Genomic DNA, 19,985 nt, shown 5'->3' with positions numbered 1-19,985 from the left:
TTGAAAGAAAAGTGGTAAATGTTTGTGTGGCATAATTTCCAGTTCACACAATTCTGAAATACTTCTCCTCTTTAAATTTAGTCTAACTTGAAATTAATTATTACAAAAATAAGGATGCCCAGTAAATAGGAACACAAAACTTTAAAGGCTGCAAAATAAACTGGATTTTATCTTAGTGCCAGACTGCTGCTTTTAGCTGCTTAAAACAGAAAACAAATGAGGGACCCAAAGCACTTTTCTGCACAATCCTTATTACCATGTTTAGGTCGCTGAAACAAATTATAGTACTTGCATGAGACTTACTACCTAAAATTTTCAATCCAGCTTCTTTTAATCCTGGATTTAAAAGATGCAAGGACTGAAGGAAGAATGAGTACATGAGCTTTCTGAGGCAGATTTCCATGCTGTCCCATCAGAAAAAAAGATGTGAGTTGCAAGGTCCAACAATGACATCAACACTGTGATCTACCAACACTCACAAAGGGTTAACAACCCTGACTAAACATAGCTTCACTCTGTGCCTTGGAAGAGGGTGTCTTCTGGTATTTATAAGATTGATGCTGTTGAAATAAATCAAAATGGAGTCTCAAGCCATGATTTTGGAAAGACACAGCAAAAGGAATGTCTGCTAAGCAAAGGAACACGTAAAACACACTGATGTCCAGAACTTCCAATGCTTTGGTTCTATGATTGTCATTTTATAGGGAGAAAACACTATTGTCTAACTATCAAGCATCATGAAAATGAAATCAATTTTCTCAGTTGGAAATTGTGATCTCTCTGGCCACTGAAACAGTAGTAAGATGAGAAACAGGCAATCAACAACACATAATTAGTAGATCTACAACTTCCTCTCGATTGCCAAGGCATATATAAATAACATGTAGACACTACTCCTCCTGTCTGAGGATTAAAACATGTTTTGTTTTTTAATGGTATCTATGCAGCTAAAGAATGCTGCTACCATTAAAGGAATCTTCAATGACATCAGCATGTTTCAATTAATAGAACTAGCTGGCTAATACCTGCCAGTACTTATGTCTATATTTAGATTTATTTGATAGCTGCAGTAAAATTAATGAGTGAACACATACTGAGAGTGTTTCCAGGATTTGGACCCAACTACTGAGGAGAAACAGAACCTCGACTAAATTCCTTTTCCTGTTAGCTTAAATCTGGCCACATCCCAAAACTTTTTGGGATTTAAATAATTTACACTTAGCCAGTCAAAATGTTCCTGTACCCTACACACAAACTCTTTCACAAGAATTTCAATGGGAAATTAAAATACACTACTCTTGCCTCTGACAGCAGCAAACATTTCAGAGTAAGCACAAGGCAAAGCTGAAAATTACAGTGGGAGGCAATCACACTCATTTGCCAATGTAACCGAGAACTCTACAGTCCTTTTTTAAGTGTAATGAATTTGCAAATATTAAGATTCATGTGATCACTTCACCTCAGCTTAATTACTCTCCCAAGAGAATATCATATGCATAAGCAGTGCCAGCTGTAATCCCTGATTCACAGTTTAAACACTTATGCAAGATCATCTTCTGTGAGAGAAGAGGAAAACCCGCATTACAGACAGCAAAATTATAGGAAGCAGGGAAGGTGACAACTCTAGGTTTGCCAACCCTGGAATTACTGAATGGTTTTTAACTTGAACTCCTTCTGGAGCACAGCCAAGGATCTGGTATCAAGGGATGCTTTAGGAGCAACATATTCCGCATGCAAAAGTGCCAAGAGAATATGTTAGGGAAATTAAATCATTCTGTTCCACTACTCAGCACTCATGGAAGCCCGAGCAGAGGCTGGTAATTAGCTAATTTACATGAACTCTGTGCTGAAGAGTATTTAAAAGAATTCCAGCAGTACAATCTTGAAGGGGCAAGACAGCCAGGTCCAAATGCCTCGTTGGCCTGCACATCCTTCATCCCTCTGTCTGAGGCAGGACAAGCCATTTTTAGCTGCACAAGGATGGGCAGTTGGATTCCTGAAAATAGCTTCATCTCTGCAATTTGACAGTTAAATATGTAATTTCCTCACAAAGAGTCTAATCACTGTCCCATTTAAGTGGACTGCAAAAGCCGGATCAAGAGAAGCAACGAATGCAACCCTCACCTCAATGTCCCTGTAGGAAAACAGGCATTATTCCTGGGTTTACCCAGCTATCTTCAGGACTGTGACCAGCAGAAGCACCAGGGCAGGCAAAGCTTTTGGTGCCACAGAGTAGCACAGAGGCTCTATGGATGCTCTGATGGGATTTCCTACAAGTGGTAGATGCTATTGCTACAGATTTTCAGATAGTGGGGGGTCAGGGTTTTATTTTTAAATACAACTGCCTTTCTTGTGTATGATGCTTTATCTTCCTGAAGTCAAATTCTGCAGTTTTAAGCCATCTCATTCCAAGGTTTACAATGGGAAAAACATGGTAAGATCTTAGGTACAATGAACCTTATTTACCATAAAGAATAAATTATTGTTCTAAAAGCTCATTCCTCTGCTTTTACACCACTAATGATCTGCTCATGGCTCTGCAATCACTATGGTACATTATCTGTCTATAATCTCATCAGTTTTGAAAAGGAAACACGCATTTGAGAATTAATACCCTTTCTGACGATACAGCTTCATATCTTGCTAATGAAACACCAGCCCAAAAGCTGTTTTCAAAGCTCCACAAATATTATATCTAATCTACTACACAAACATCTGTCTCGGAACCCTGACAACAAGGAACTAACTTTTAATGCTTTCATAACATTTTCAAGTTGGAAAAGGAAAAAAAAAAATGTTATGCGTCAACAGGATCCTCCTCCTTATGGAAATTAAATGCCAAAAGCAAATATGGAATTCCCTCACGTGGCCCTGTTGTTTTCTTCAGTTTTTCCATAGAGCTAAAAAAAAACAAACACAAAAAACATGCACTGCAGAAGGAAAACAGCTATATATTTCTACCAGTTTTTAAGGTTCCGGATTTTATGGATGAGGTTCACTGATAAAAAAACACGTTAGGTGAGGCAGGTTTAGTTATTAATCACCAAGTAACTAAATGCGAAGAGCTGAAAAGAAGACAAAAGCTTTGGACACAGAGCCATGGTTTCAGGACTGGAACAGAAATGGCAAAGTTGAAGCTAGAGAGATTTTTTTTTTTTTCCACTTGATCTTCTGATCTTTCTGACAACATTTGGAGCCACCCCCCACAGTCCAGGGAAGAAAGAAGCAATTCTCCAGAGCATCAAAAACTGATGCACAGAAGAATGTTCTGGTTTAACTGCTGTAACTCTTCTCTGATTAACCACCAATCCTACTTGGTGGAAACTAATTTCCAATCATTATTAAGCATCACCAGGTAAAGCAGCTCTTCTCTCCTCTTCCCAAGCTTTGTGTGCATAAGCCCCTGGTGCTCTCACTTCCATCCCCCCAAACATCTCCCTCCTCTCTAAGAGACAAAGACCTTTCTGTCTGCATAATACAGAGCACCTTCAAGGTCCTTAACATGGAAACAATTATAGCAACTTTTTTACTAACTTTGGGTAGCAACTTACAGAGCCCTGTTCTAAAATGATGGGATGGCTGCAGAGCGTGGGAAAAATGCTTGTGTGTTGGCTGCACCTGCAGGACTCTGCATGCAGACATTCATGCTGAGGGTAAACAAGGAGTCAGCCATGCAGCTATTTGCAGACTGTGCACTTCCAAACATCCACTTCCATGCAGAAATGCTCGGCTTGGAGGACACAACATTCCTGTCCCTGCAGTGAGAAACTGAAATGATGAGTCTCATACTGAGACACCCACAAGCAGAAGTCTCAGCCTTCATTCCTAGACCAATTATTCCTGCCAACCAAGATGTGACATGGTTACAGACTCATGGCAAGTGGTCTGATGTTCCTTTTAAATTTGTGCTTTATGCATCTGCCTTTCCAGTTTTGGAGGAAAGAGAAAAAAGTTGTTAAAAACAAGAAGCAGCATTGAAGGATTTGCTAAGTATGATCTGGGCACAGGGTTCTCTCTCTTTTCTTTTTCTGCTCCCAACAGTGGGTGGGGTCTCCCACTAGTGAAAAGTCCACAGGTGGAGGTCTGTACCTATAAAAGGCTCTTTCATTGCCAAAACCACTGGCACAATGGGCAAAGAGAAGGGGTGACAGGTCATGAGAAGATAAGGAGGCAGAAGCAGACATCTGACTGTTCCTTTTTTATAGCAAAGTATAAAACCCCCCCAGCAATATTAAAAAATTTGTTATGCACTGCTGCAAGCTTAGTGATTTTTATCTCTGTGTTTGTCAGGCCGTTACTTTATATTTGGTTAAGTAAACTTTGTATTTGGTCAAGTAAACTCAGCATACCAAAACATTGCCAAACATGGTTAGACAGTAACAGAACCCAGTCAAAAGGCATTGTTTGAAGGGAGAAATTTAGATGGATAGGAGGATACTTGCACATAACACATCAATCAATTATGCAACCATCTGTATGACTCAGTAGATGTGAAAGATTATTCTCCTGAAGGAATGTGCTTAAAAGCATATGGAACAATAATATTTCTCAGTAACTTCCCTCTACTCTGAACTTTCTCTATCCATTTAACAAACACAAAGGTGCTTCAGCACTGTTCTGGATTACAGAACATTTCCTTAAACCTTAATCTCTCACAGGAAATAGCAAGAACAAGATCACAGCCTGCAGTTGTTACACCCAGGCTTCACTTCCCACACTGAGATAACTCCTGATATCTGTCTATGAGACTTGCTAACCTGCTATACCCAGACCTGCAAAAATGACTGTATTGCTTCACAGGACATAATCCCATAACAAATATTCCCCTTTTTTGAAATCAAGTAATAGACAACAGCTGCCACCCTGCAGGTAACCATCAAGCACTTAGAACTGCATTCCTGTAGAACAGTCACACAGGGGCAGATAACAGACACAGGGGCAGATTTTCAAAATGGCCCAATATTGCAGGCTTCAAAAGAATTTCACTCCTTTTCAGGCTCCTGATGAAGTGTGTGAACTTTCAAGTGCTCAGCACCCAGTGAGAACAAACAGTCCTGTTTGTATCACTTGTACAGCAATTGGCCATTTCTCTGAGGACATTATCAAAAGCTGTTCCAGCTTTGTTCTTTACAACAGCGTTGCTGCCTAATGGCACCAAACATTTCCTGCAAAATAAAGATAGGCTTACTTGGCTTTTCAAAATAATCAATTTGCAAAACTGGGGCAGGGAACATGTGGAATGTATTAACTTGTCCTGATTTTCAGGAGGAGCTGTCAGTCGGTTTGTATCAGAGTAGGCCATTCTCTTGCTGTGAAAGCTTTGCATTTCAGGAATTCAGAAACTGGCCTGGGGGAAAAAATGAGTCTTTTTCTGCAGAACTCAGACATAAAACGATCTGAGCTCAGAGGTGCTTTGCCGCTTTGCTTTCTTAAAAAAAATAAGTTCTCTGAAACGTGAGTACATTTTGATAACTTGTGCAAGTCACAAAAGCGTTTCCGTAGTCTGGTGCTCCCCTCCACACAAAAGTTGTTTCTGTTACAATTATAGTAAAGAAACAAGAGCCAAGTTTGCTGACTGAAGCACAGTAGATGCTCCAGAAAAGACTGTTTTCTGCTTAATAATCTCCTGACAAAATCAGGGAAAGCAGAGACTTGACATTGTTTACCATCATTCCTGTTACTCTGACTGTTGTTCAATAGATGTGAGCTCCCTTCTACAGGCAGCTGCTTCCATAAAGTCAACAAGTGCTTTATTAATAAAATTGAATTCAACTCATGCATAAAAATCTTAAAGCTTTTTCCTTCCGTTTATCTTATTTTGGAAAGTCTTATTCCCCCATACTCTGCCAAATTCAAGTACTGCTTCTTGATTTCTATTTTGGCAAACATCTTTTTAAGAATTCCTTAAGCAATGAATAGCTTAAAACCACAGTTGTGGAACTGAAATACACACTAGGTAATAACAGGGAACCAGCAGTGCTTGCAGAGCCTTCTTCCCTGTCAGGAATTGCTAAAAAGCTGTGGAATTTCAGTGGTATCAAGTGACCTTCAGGTACCATTGCAAAAGCCCTGTGCAAAATACAATGCCTTCATTATCAACACATTCAGATCCTTGGGCAGCAATCTCTCTGCAATGGAGTGGAGTTTTAGTCTCTATAAAACTGCAAGTAATGGTAACAATTTTCAAATTCCTAAGGGTCAAATTTTAGGTTTAAATTGTGCCTCTGTTAATCTTCTGTATGTTCCTTCTTTGCCACTTCTCCACTGTCTTCCCCCTACTGTCCTTTGTGGCAGCTCCTACATTTCATAAAACTCAGCAGAGCTGTAACTTATTCTAGTTTTAATACTCACCCATTGCAAATACACTTGTGAGGAAACTTGGGCATCATCCTTAAGACAAGGCAATTGAGAGCAGACAGAAAATGCCAGGGTATAATAAAGTAATACATGAATGCTTAAAATGTGCAGGTGAGAACAGCAATAGAAGCTCCAACAGATGGTGTATGAGGCAGTACTGAAATCATCCCTTACACCACACTGAAAGCATGACTTCAGCTCACATTCAGCACAAATCACAAGCAAACTGCAATCTGATGAGAAAATGGGCTTCACTGTTCTGTGAGTTTACAAAAATGCAAGGACTTGACTTCTCCACTACATTACAGCTTTGTTTTCTAGCAAACTGCACTCAGTTGCTCCTCTGACATCATTAATCTCCATGGAAACCTTAGAATAACTGTTGGTCTGAAATAGGTTCTGTCATCCCAGATCAACTCAAAAGTAGTCCAGCAAAAGATCTTATATCTCATTTTTTTGGCTGTACATTCTTACCAGCACAGCTGAAGAGTTATAATTCCTGCAGCCACTCTGAAATAGAGCTTTCATTCCTAACAATCAGAACATGCATAAAGTGAACTATTTTTCCAGCTGAGGCTGAGATACAGAGATTCAAAGATTACCTACTTCTAGAGTAAGATATAGACTTGAAAAAAAACCCCAAAATGATGTGTCTATATGGAATTTTAAGAAGATGATTAAAGCTAGGAAACCAGGCTCCTAAAAATTCTCTAGATCACTGCACAGCATTATCCCCTTACAAGACAGGAGCAGGGTAAAGCCAAGAGATTTTTCTAAAGGTATTTATTAAAACTTGCTTTTGAGAGAAACTGTCTATTTTAAATGTCTGTTTCAAGTGCAGTGCAACCAGATGGGTCATGTTGGGTTTTTCTTTCTCCTTACCAATGAAGCCATTCTCTGTGATTATTGTCCCCAGCATGGGGTCAGGAAAGTTCCTCAGAGATGTTCTACCCAGCTAACAGGTCCTCTGCAAACAAGTTTTGTGCTGAGCTAAACTGACTCAGAGATTCACTAAATGTCAGGAAAGCTGTTTTCTTGGCAAGAAGCCCTGTGCACAAATTGGTTCTACAAGGAAAACATGCTGCCTGGGTGTCTACAAATGCATAATACAGATATAAATAATTTGGCTTCTTGTAGACCAAAACTAAGAAAGTAATCTGGAAAAAGGGAATTTGAGACCTGCACAGTTTTTTGTATCACACTGCACTAAAGATGGCTTTACTGAATGCAATTCAGTCGTTGCTATGAATTTCTAGAGCTAATTAACAAATTGCTGCATAAATTTTTCTGAGATGCAGGAAATAAAGAGGCAAAATAAAATAAGAGGGGGAAGTAAAATAGTATATGAAGATTTGTACTTACTCATTTTCAACAGTATTGAAAAGAGTTGCCTCCACGTACAGCTGCAAGTACTTAAGAAATTTCCAGAAAATTAATAATAAAAAAACCAACTAAACAAGAAACTTTAATTCCTCAGGTCTGACCTTCCCAACTTTAACTCTTACAAGTCATTCTATGACCCCAGTTTATTTCTATTCTGGCAGAAACCTTCTTTTATTGCATATCTGTCCACTTTCAAAGCTAATGAAGTCCTGGGGCTCTCTGTATGGCTGTGTTATTTTATCTACTGCTGTCATATGGTAGAACAGAAATTTCTTAGCATGGGGTTGTTGACAGTCTCACCAGCTTCAGTAGGACTGCTGATGGCAAATATCACCCAGGTACACTTTTGAGTCTGGAGTTTTTTATTTGATTGCTTGTTTTACCGCAGCAGCATTTAGATGTGTGCTAGGCAAAACTGGCTGAACTTGGCTGGGGAATTATTGATACCATCTACACTGAATTTAGGAGTTAATTTGTTAATGAGTAAGCTGCTAAGTGAAACTCCATAGGTCCACAGTGCAGAGAAGTCCACATCAGTTCCTAAGGGGATACAAATACACCCCTGGATTGGGTCCTTCAGGCAGTACCTGATATGTTCAAAGCCAAACACTGATTTTTGACCGTTCTCCAAACAACAAACAGAATTAACAAGGCAGCTGCATGGTGGCATCCTTGTTACTGAAGTTTTGGAAATGAGAAGCAAATTCACCTGAACCTAAAGCCAGAATGATGTCAGCTTTGCAAGCATGTGGCACAGCGGGCTCTCACCTTTCTCTCACTGTGGGGGAACAAAATACACTCTCCTGTCTTTGTGTTCACTGTTTGTTACAGGGATAGAGTCAACATGATGCCAACAAGAAGAGCCTGTCTAATACAACAAGACAGAAAAGCAAATGCTTGACAGCCACATCTTTTGCTCCCACTGTGAGTTCCTTATAGTTTGGTGTGTGCTGTGCCTTACACTCACTTGCTAACAATGTAACAGCACCTGAACAGTTTGGATTATTGCCTCAAAAAAAAAAAAAAAAAAAAAAAAGGGAAATAGCAAACACTGGATTTTAGCTATTAAAGAAGTACAGGCAAAGACTCTTCTAGCAATGGTAGCCATGAGGTGAGAATCAGGGTATCATACCTGATCAGACCAAGCATATAACCACATTGTTCTCAGAATATTCTTCTGCAGTTCTCTTCTCAGGAGCTTTGAGCTGTAGGCAGTATTTTGATGTTGAATGGTTTTCTTGATGAGTTTTCATTGTATCATCAACTTATTAAATTCATAAGAACAAACTCTAAACAACAGGAAACCAAGCTGACAGATACCTGATCTAATCTGCTAACTCTGACTAAAATTCTACCCCTGGAACCCAGGCATGGGTGTCCAAGGAGAGACAGCAGGATTGCTGCCTACGCCTGTCTCTGTGTACGTTCTTCCAGGTCTTCATTTTTATGATGGCCTCAGAACTATGGAATCACAGTGCAACATGAGAATATAAAACCTTTAAACCACAAGAATGACTCAGTAAATTGGCTTAGAGCTAATGCAATAAATTGCTGCTTGTGGGGGATTTTTCTCTCTAATTCTGAAAGTCTGGCCCACCTTCCTTTCCTCTGGCTCCTGCCTCTGAGAGTAAGGAGTTATGAAGCCCTAATAATCCTGCAGCTCGCATGAAGGGGGAATTGCTTGGTTCTTTCTCCCAAAGAGGCTTTTATGAAACATTCAGACTTCACCAGCTCAGCAAACAGAATATAAAATGTTGCCTGTAGCAGAGAACATCAAGGTATGAAATACTTGAAGAACAAAATGAAAGGGCAAGTAATTTCTCTTTTTTTAAACTGATGTTAAGTTTCACAAAGGGGGTCCTCAAGTTTTTGTAAAAGACAACATGTCCTGGTTGCTTCTCTTATTCATCTTCTCCACTATAGTGTCTCCTTCTGGTCTTACAACAATTAATTCTAACAAACAGAAGCAGCAGGGAGAAAAAGGAAAGAAAGAAATCCACAAAAGACAGCAGAACTTCCAAGCATTTACGAAACAGATTGAGGACCAAAAGAGGCAACATCTGACAAAGGTGACATATTGTCCTTGCAAGGCAAAAGCTCAGGCTGTACCAGCAGCCTGACGTTGCAAAGCAGCACACAATGAAGCACCAGCAAGTATCAAAACAAGGAGTTTATTAATTGCTGTAAAGTCACTATGTCATTTTGTTATACAAAAAGCACCAGACACAACAACAGCTGAAATGTTTTAAATAAAGCCCAATTTTTTTAGAAATTGCTTATTGAATATGAGCTCTCATTCCCAGTATTTCCAGCAAGTTCCTGTGCTAAGCAGAACTCATCCACTGTGCAACCTTGAGTACTTAATTAAAATAAGAGAAAGTTCTTTAATACCTGTTATTTCAAGGACCTCAAGCACAGCTTTTACTTTCAGGACTGCTGTGAGAAAAATTGGACTTGAAAAAAGGATCAAACAAGCTTCCAAGCTATATGTAAAATATGGAAAGCCAGCAAGACCATCATAAGGTTTAATTACAGAAAGGAAATGCAGTTGATGAAGATAAGCCTTCATGGGTCACAAAATCTCGTTACAGGTCAAGCAGTGAACTCCAGTTCTGAAGTTTGGATTGGTTTTAAATTAATGCTTATTTATACTTCTCAAAGACCACCTTAAAACTAAGTCCAAACATAAACCAATCATGTTTGGCATTTTGAAGCTTAAATAATTGAAGACTCATTTTCTTTTAGGAAGCACATACACACATAAGCATCCATATGCACCAAACCACCACTGCAAATGCTTTTCGAACTCCAGGACAGCCTGGATATTATTGTTCTGCCATGGCCAAATACTTCATTATCCACTTGATTTCTGAGCAGCATGTATTCTCCTTGGCCTGCTATGAATGCCAAAAATTACTTGTGTTGCTGTTTGTCAGTTGCCATGCTATTGTCAACTATTTCACCCGTTGGGAATACAAAATCCACCCACAATTTCTCAAGTTTGCATTAGTAAATTCTGCCCAGGACTAGCTTTATTTTCAGGAAAGTAGTAATATTTTTCAAATATTCTAATCACTGGTTATTACTAGTAACAAACAAATTCAGTTTAGGGATAATCAGTGACACCTGAATGACAAGCAAGGACAAAGGGAAAAGCCAAGATATAGCAAATGGTATATCCATGGTATATCCATGGAGAATATGGAGCTGAGAATGTGAGATGAGAGAATGGGAGTTGTTTGGCCTGGAGCTAAAGCCATTTTATGGTTGACAAAGGTAATACCAGGTAATCCCTGTACAAGGCAGTACTCCCTTCTCCCTCGCTGCTTTCTATGTGTAGACTTTTCTGCATAGTACAGATTGCAGAGAAAAAGACTGAAACCTTCTCAACTGCCTTCTAGAGATTCACTTGGGTAATCCAAAGCCTCCAGTGACACTGGCCCAGGAGATGACAGCTTTTAGGCAGACTGGCCACTCAGTAATGATTGTCACACAGTTCATCACTGAATCTCACCCTCATTTCTCTAGAAGAATTCAACAGATTAGAGACCCACAACACACAAGAGAGGCATTAAGGAGCAAGACATCCAGAGGTGTACCACAAAGAATTTACAAGAGTAGTTACTTTCCATTGGGCTTGAAAAATTGGATTTTCTGGATAAAAATAAGAACTTCTAAGTGTGGGTCACTGATTCCAATATTTGTTATCAGTCTGCAGGCTTTGCAGCAGTTTCATCAGTTGCCAACGTTGTGTCGTCCATGGCACTCATCCATGGCAACACAGTTCAGAATTCAGTCATGAAGAAGTCTCCCATTTAGTGAGAACAAGAACTAGATGGAGTATTTTGCTGATCTTTTGTTGGCCTGGATTTGCCATGACAATTACTGAGGCTGGCATGGACCAAAGCAGAGCTAGAAAATCCAAAAGGCTTTGTTAAGCTGTGCTTTGGGAGTGCATCTGAAATCCTAGACCTGCCTTGCTGTACAGAAGCAGTTTCTAACTGCTCCTCCCCAAAGTTCCTCTCCACAAATTGATCATTTATATATCATGACCTCTGACTGTCCCCTCACAAACTGAACAATGCCACTATCTCCAAATTTACCAAACACCGGTTTCCCAGCAGCAACAGCCCATGTCCCACACGCTTCAGTTGCTCCCCACTGTTCCCCAAGATCTCCTCTCAGTTATTAAGGTGGTTCTTTTGGGTCTTGGCTGTCTTAAGCCATTGGATCAGGTAACACTGATGACACTCCCAGCTCCCTGACCTCCTCTCCAACACCTGCAAGTTGTTACTCTCTCTGCAACAGACAGCATACACAGCAGTGACTATACCACAGTACAAAAATTGTCTTTCCCTTTGTTCTTCAGGACAAAATTGGCTCCTGATAAGGTTCACAGCCTGACATTTCCACAGAAAGCAGTGCAAATAGTGATAGGCTGACATTATAAAACACTGTAAGCCAATACAGCTGTGAAACACATCAGACCTACAAACTACATGCTGAAGTAAGTCACTTTGATACTCTTAAAAAGTTTCATCATACTAATTACAGGATAAAATATGAAGTTATATCCCTAAATGTGTGCACATACATAGTTGGTAGAAAGCCATACAACAGTGACCTGAGAGTTTACACTGATGCATTGAGAGAGGGAGAGGCTCCATTAGCACAACATTTGCAAATGCAACTGTGATTTTTAGTTTATGAGTGAACAACTTACATAGGAGCTCTTGACTGGGTGGATAAATAATGGTCTAATTAGACCGATGTGCTGGGAAACTCTTCCTTCTGTGAAGCAACAAAACAAGATGGTCAGTGTGAGACCTGGTGTTATCTGCTAGATCTCACTATTGCAAAAACACCCCTCCCATAGTCCACAGAAGTACAGTATTATCCAGACAAACACCTCAGAACAGGATTTGGTTACGCCTCTGCTAAATCCTTCATGGGAAATGTTTTGCACAGAGAAGGACTGGCTGTAGCTGGGAGTGTTGGAAGCTCTGGATGAAGCATCCCATTCCCCACTGCACCACGCCAGGACAGCTTTTAACATTCATAAAGCATCCTGAATGATTAATAATCATCACAAAGGAGCAGCTGAACAGTGCTGCCACATTTATATCTTCCCAGAATAAATGCTAGCTGATTTTAATTGTGTTTCATGTCTTCCTTAGATGAGCAACATAAACTTGGGAAGATTTCACTCCAGAATAAGTAACAAACTCCAGTAGCACGGGAGTGTTATCAGAGGAGTACAGCATGAGAGCTACAAAATACAAGGATAATGATCCCCCTGAACATCCATTTTAAGGTTTCTAAACATCCCATCTGCCACATGGCCAGGCTTCACCCTATTGCAGCTCAGATATTCAGCAAGGACATGTCAGTACCACTGTCAGGCCACATGCCATTCTGTCTGGCATTGTACCAAAACTGAGCCAAAGTTATTCCACACCCCAAAGAGCTCATGGGAAGTGCTGCCACAGATACACACAGCTAAACTGGGGGCTCCTTGGAAGCAGAGAGGAAATACTTCCTGCACAAGAGCCTGAAAACTGCCTTCCTTACAGAAAAGAGAATTTATATGAGGCACTGAAGAAGGATAATGAGGCAGCTTGACAGGTGTTGTGGTGGCATCCTTCACTTCAAGAGGCCACAAAAAGGGTATAAAGGTCTTGAATGGAAAATGGAAAAAATGAACAACAAAGGGTTGGGCCCTGGACTGGACAGGAGTAAGAGTATATGTTACTTATTGGCAAGAGAAACAGAGCAAGAGCAACAGGAATCATGGTGAAGAGCCCTGGAAGCACAAAAGGAAAGCTGATGTTTGATGTACAAGGAGCCAGGAGAGACAGAGGCTAAAACCCATGAAGCCATTTAAGTTTGGTGAAGCAAGACTGCAGTTATCAAGGCAAGTTTGCTGCAGTAACAAGAACATAACAATTAGATGTGTGCACAGACAAGAAGACGTCCAGCAGATGTTACCCATCTGCAATGCAACCCCCTCATGCAGCAGTGTTCAGTCTGTGACCCAAAGAGAGCTGAGTAACTAATAAAATTGTCACTCAGAGAAGTGTCCTGGGGATGCCCACAGCACTCACAGTAAATCACAGGCAAGAGGAAAGCAGCAGAGAATTTTGGGGGAGACCAAGGAGGACAAAGAAGGTACTGAAGTTCAGGAGTGCACAAAAAGTAAAAACAGCTGTTTGCTGTGTGTGTGAGTTTAAGAGACAATTGGAGATTAAATATCACCAAGTGCACCAACAGCAGATGGAGCTGTGAGATGGAGCTGTAAGAGGAAAAAAATAACCTTCAGAGAGCTAATTAAAATAGCAGTTCTGAAAATGAAGGCATAAAACCCTTTCTTCATGTAAAGTCATGACAGACAACCCACCAGAGCTGAGTTTGTAGGAGTAGGACAGCCATACCCTGGCAGCAGAAGGAGCTGCAACACCTTGTCACTCTTTTTGCTGCCCTTATCTAAGACAGCACTGCCCATGGCTAGCACAGGTTAAATCCCTGCCAGCTTGCTGCCAACCATCTGCCAAGATCAGCCAAGCACTAGGCAAGCACAAACTCAATCTGATTTAACAGTCTCATAGAGGGGTTGCTCACATTCTCCATGCTCTGCATTCTGCATTACATTCTAACACCACCTGGAATTTTTTCACAGAAGCACAGACAAAAAATTTATACAGTTTTCTGGGTTCTTGCTTTAAAAATAAAATTAGTTATTAGTTAGGCTGTTGATGTCTGGAAAGAACAAGCAATACTTTGATATAAGGGCTAAGGAACACTACTGATGTATAAAAAGATCTGCAGAGACAACTGGTATCACTCATTGCCATAAGGAAGTCTATAAATGGACTTCACCAACACAAGTCCTACCTTGTATCCAGATTCCAAACAAAGCTGGACAACTCTAATAACTCCAGGTGGAACTATGAATTTTACTGTAAACTTTTCTGTAAACAGGAAAAAAACAAGGTCCTGCATAAAATGGATTCCTGTATTAGGCAACATGCAGTGAGCCTGTCAAGCATAAGAACAGCTTCATTTGTCAGGGATCTAAGAACTGTTCTGGGACAGGCTTTGACATTTCATTCTTCTGTGAACATCCTCTGAAGAAGCATGTTCAGGCTTATATGAAATTAAGGCACAAAAATGGAATAGCTCCTAGCCTTGTTCGCTGAAGAAAGACCCCAGTAATATTCCTGTGAGAACAAGCAACAAAAGGGACATTTTATATAAACTTTAATTCTTTTTTCCTCCCACAACTTTACAAGTCATCTCCAGTCACCTTTTTACAAGGAAAGAACTGGAACCTCCAACACAGCACTGCAAATCTTTTTGGAGCAAGACCACACACATGATGAAGTGACATTATCAGAGCTATTTTTCAGAGACCTGGAAAAGAGCCTGTGTCCAAAAGCTTAATGGCTGGTCTCAGCAGTCAGCCTGATAAAAGATATCATCTGCTTTTACCAGTCTTGCTTTTTAACTTAAAAAAACCACAAAAAAACATAAAATTTATATATAAGCAGCTGATGGGCAACATTTACTAACAATTCACAAGAGGTGGCACTGAGGCCTAACTCAATCACATGGTGCTAATTGGAGTCCAAGGCCTCCTTAAGCTATCAAATGGATTGTCAAATGGGAATTCTGTGCATACTTACAGGATAATACATCAAAGTATATGATTAATTTTATCAACAATAACAGGCTTGAAGTCCAGGGTGAGTTTCAGTTTGCAGGCACAAAAATGAGTGTACAATCACACAGCTGGCCTGCTGCACATCAGGCAATCCATTTCTCTTATTTTTTGTGAAGCTGAGCTTTAAACCATGTTGTGCAATTTATAAATCACCACACTGAAACCTGCTGATTACACCATGCATGCCAAGACTCAACTAATTTCCAGACACAGTGGAAACCACAGAATAGTTTTTGGGCCCTTCAGACTACTAAGATGTATGCTAATTAGTTGCTACTTGATACTGATGTATAGCGAGATGTAAATTACAACATGGAAGAGTTTATGCCCTTTGTTATTTAAAACAATTTTGCATATTATCTTTTTCAAATCAGCACCATAGCAAAGCCACAAATGGCACCAATCATGCTGATCACAGAAAAAAAACAAACTACCAGTGCCAGACAGTGCTTCCAGTGTGGCTGCTTAGTAACAGAGAGGATGAGACAGCACAGGATCCATCCCCACTCCCACCTGAGCACGGATTGCACTCCAGATACTGCACAGAACAAATCTCCTCTTGCCACTACTGTACCAGGGACAAGATATACACACACTTTTACTTTGATTCTACTTGTCTACCACTAACCTAAAGCTGAAGCCAAGTTAAAAATCCATGATGAGCAAATGCACAGCTGCCCCTGAGATGTCCTGCTCCCACCACAGCCTCTGCACCTGAGCACTCAGTGACCCCTGCTCCTTGCAAAGAGACCACAACAACAAAGGGGTTCTCTCCACACATAGCTGACGTGTGAATGGCACTGTGAGAGTACTGCCAGGAAAAGGAACCCTGGAGGGAGGGGATAGCAAACATTTTCTGTTTGTTTCTAAAAACTCAAACATTCAATTTCTATAACAGGACACAATAAAAAAATAATGGAGAAGTATTTAGACCTAGCAACTGCCAAAGCCAACAATACAGAATCTCTCTAGTGCCCAGTGTGGATAGTCAGTTGTACAGTATGCTAAAAGTTGAAATATTTTATTCTTGCTGTAGCAAAAAAAAAAAAAAAAAAAAAAAAATTGTCACTGGAAGCACTGCAGTAGAATTCCAGGCAGAGCAGTAATTTCTGCCTTAATACAAGGACTGCTAGACCATTTGGAAGATAATTAAGAAGGCCAGCATCCACCTGGGGATACAGCAAAGAGGGAGACAGAAGAGCAGTACTGTTGTTCTTTTCTTGGAGAGCTGTCTTGGTAGGTTTTACACCACAAAGTGCTTCTGGCCAAATCACGTGGATCAATTCATCCTAATTCTGGCAGCAGGAAGAAGACATGTTCTTAGAGACATTCCTAAAAATCCCACAGCAAAACAAGTAGGGAAAGTGGAGGGTTTTTCCATCCAAGTGCAAACACCTGCATTAAGGCCTTCAAACCATAAGTATGGATCACACAAGGAACACAGAAATTACACAAAGACTACAATTTAAGCTGACCATTGCAATTTCCCAGTGGCAAGCTCATTTTACAATGTTTTTATTTTACTTTAACAGAGGAAAAACCCCAACTGAACACAGCCTCTTTCCTTTTAAGTACTGGGTTCAGTGATCAGGGTTAAGGTTTGGATTGACAAGCAGAAACATGAGCACAGCTGAGGGAACAGAAAACTTAGAAAGCTACAAAAACTTTATACCCAGAGCAATACAACAGGGACCTGCATCCTCACATTTCTATTTCTATTTCATGCAGAAACATTTTTCTTTTTCTTTGCTGCTGCCTTGTGTGTGCTTTAATTGCACCATGCTAACAAGCAGTTGACATTTTACAACGTGTTGGAACAAGGGATTAATGTTTTAAGGGATGTAAAGGCTGAGATTTCAAGCTGCTTTTGTAAGGAACATTGCTGTCAACAGAGGGCTGTAAGAGGAGCAGTAAAACCATGTCCAGATTGATGTGGGGAAGAGAGTATTCCAAATTTTGAGATTCTGTTTCTGATAAGATTTTGATTGTGTGTTGAAATGACAGAGTTATACATCACTCCTCTTTCCCACAGCACTCAATCTTTTATATTATTTCTTCTGTTCAAGTTGGAATATTAATATTCCAAACCCACAAAGCCATTTCATGAAAAAAAAAAAAAAAAGTAAAAATCAACATATACCCATATGCCAGCTGCAAAGATGCCTATGGTTGCCACAGAAAACAAATAAAAACTTTCTGTAGAACAGGCTGTGGCAGGAATAGAGGGAAAACCATAAGAAAATACTTTGATCACAGCAGTAACTGCCTCATTCCCCCTGGTGGAACCCACTGTTTGCTTCTGAGGCATCACTGGTTCCTTCCCCAGTGACTCAGGAGGGATAAAAACCTCCCACTGCAGAGCAGAACACTGAAATCATTGCCCCAAAACAATCAGCCAAAATCAGGGGATTAAAACTGGGCTGTGCACTCCCTTCTCCACACTCAGAAGGTGCCACTAGGGAGCTCCTCAGACCTTTTCCACAGTTCCATGAGTGCCACACAAAGGAGAGAGGGAAAGTGGCAAAACACACAGGAATTTCTTGCAAATGGACCCAAGTTGTGTGCTCAAAAGGTAGAAAATAAATACATGGAACAGAAATTAAGTGCTAAACCCTAGCTAGTCTGCAAGTAGTGAAAATATAACAGAAATAGGAAATAGAAATTTATTTATATTTGGTGAGAGATGCATGCTCTGAGTAGCACAGTTCTGTGAAGGACTGCAAAGAAAAAATAGCAAGGGGAAATACCAAGTGATGATTCCCAAAATTTTCACCTTGTGTTTTTAAGGATTAAACTTGAATCCTGAAAAAATGTGTCATTAGTAGGGCAGTAGGATAATTTATGAAGTTTTTTGGGGGGAAGAGTTTGGTAGTATAAAAATGTTGTGGCAACATAATAAAGTCAAGGCAAAATAATGTAATCTCAATAGAATAAGCAGCATATTTTACATTCAGTGTCTCTTTGTTATTTCCTTTTTCTCCATAAAACTCTGATCAAAAAAGATTTTTTCCTCCATATCCTATTCCATCACTGATATAAATGAAAAAAAGAAGAGTGACACTCATTACAACTCACTTGAAGCATAATAAAAGATTTTGGAGAGTTACATATATCTATTTTTGTCCTTTAAAACCACTTAGGTGATGATTTAAGTCAACTTGAAGCTTGTTGCTGGCCCAGTGGCTGAAGAGTCAGCAGTGCCAGGAGAATTCACACTTGTGTATGTACAGGCACGCAGTGCTGTCCTATTTATATTTTCATTTTAACTCTGTTGGTCCAAGATGTATCTGTAGCAACACAGGACTTATGGAACTCACTAAACTTTCTGCTGTTTCCCATTTTAAAGAGCATTCCTGCTGGAGCTTATACATGATAGATGAGCTTTGAATATTTTCACATCATTTGAATGGTAATGGTTTCAGCACTGGAAATTTTTATCCAGAGAAAAGTTCATGAACACGCACAAATATTCATGATCTCACTATGGTCAAATGATCCTGGTTAGAATTGAATAAAAACATATACAGACATTTAACACAGGACTGGAACAAAGAAATTCCAATCTTAAAAGTTTCAGGTTAAGCATTTTCAGTGTAAACAATAAAAACTATAATGGCATTTCCAGTTTGATGCATTTAGAGATGTAAGAGATAATAATACTAAATAAATAAAGAAGAATAATGTATAAAGGAAATATGCAAACTTGCAGAGACAAGCATGCACCTTCATCCAAGTGGTTGGACTATATGAGTAAACAGCTGAAATTTGGATTTCATTTAATAAGACAGTTTTGGCAAAGTTTTTCATGCATCACCTAAATCTTCTAATCAATTTCAGTGTATAAATTATGTCTCACTCAAATTTTATGCTAACCCTGTTTCATTTTGTAATGCTTTCTAATAAAACATCACATAATACTTCATGGATCATTCTTATTTACACTGATTTTCTGGGAAGTTTTATATTAAAGATTACCCAACATAGTTTTTAAAAAAGGTAAATTTTCAACTACATCTTTCTAACTGACACTGGAGAAAGAAAGAAAAAAGTTGAAAGCATCCTGGATTGAAATTATGTTGTCAGTTCAATGTGTTCTCAAAACAAAGCCTTATACAAGAAATCCACTTAGGACTTCTAACAAGACCACGTGGAGGTTATCTAAAGTTGCAACCCCAATACAGAAGGGCCTTGATCTTTTCATCTTGCACAGTTTTAAATCCTGTGATTGTGCTCACTTCAGTGAGGCGTGCCATGGAAAAATTTTAAGGCACACTTTTCTACTTTTTAAAGTAAATTTGCTACCATTCTGATGAAAAAAATCTCCAATTGAAACAGCTTGACAGCAATAATTTGGGGTTTTATTTTACTTATAAAAAAACAGGCAACAGTCTGCATAGGCACTTTATAACCTCCTTGAAACCGAAATTTCCTAAAGCTAGGAATAAATTCCTTCCAAAAGAAAGATGCTTCTCTTCAGACATTCTTTGAATTCCCCATGATCATTACTGAACAGAGGGACTATTCA

General features: G+C 39.6%; 1 protein-coding gene across 4 annotated transcripts in view; it reads right to left on the bottom strand.

Annotated features, from left to right (window-relative positions):
• PLCB4 (phospholipase C beta 4) overlaps window positions 1–19,985 on the bottom strand; it is a 183,360-nt gene that overhangs the window by 105,634 nt on the left and 57,741 nt on the right. For 2 of the 4 annotated variants that reach the window (XM_056488966.1, XM_056488964.1), the window contains exon 3: window positions 12,464–12,531. The exons of the other annotated variants lie outside the window; for them this stretch is intronic. The gene's annotated coding sequence lies outside the window, so the exon portion shown is untranslated. The remainder of the gene's footprint in view (window positions 1–12,463; window positions 12,532–19,985) is intronic. 4 annotated transcript variants of the gene reach the window in all.

The sequence above is a fragment of the Oenanthe melanoleuca genome, chromosome 3 (assembly GCF_029582105.1).
Source record: "Oenanthe melanoleuca isolate GR-GAL-2019-014 chromosome 3, OMel1.0, whole genome shotgun sequence".
NCBI classification, from domain to species: domain Eukaryota; kingdom Metazoa; phylum Chordata; class Aves; order Passeriformes; family Muscicapidae; genus Oenanthe; species Oenanthe melanoleuca.
This window is presented reverse-complemented; position numbering and strand designations above follow the sequence as displayed.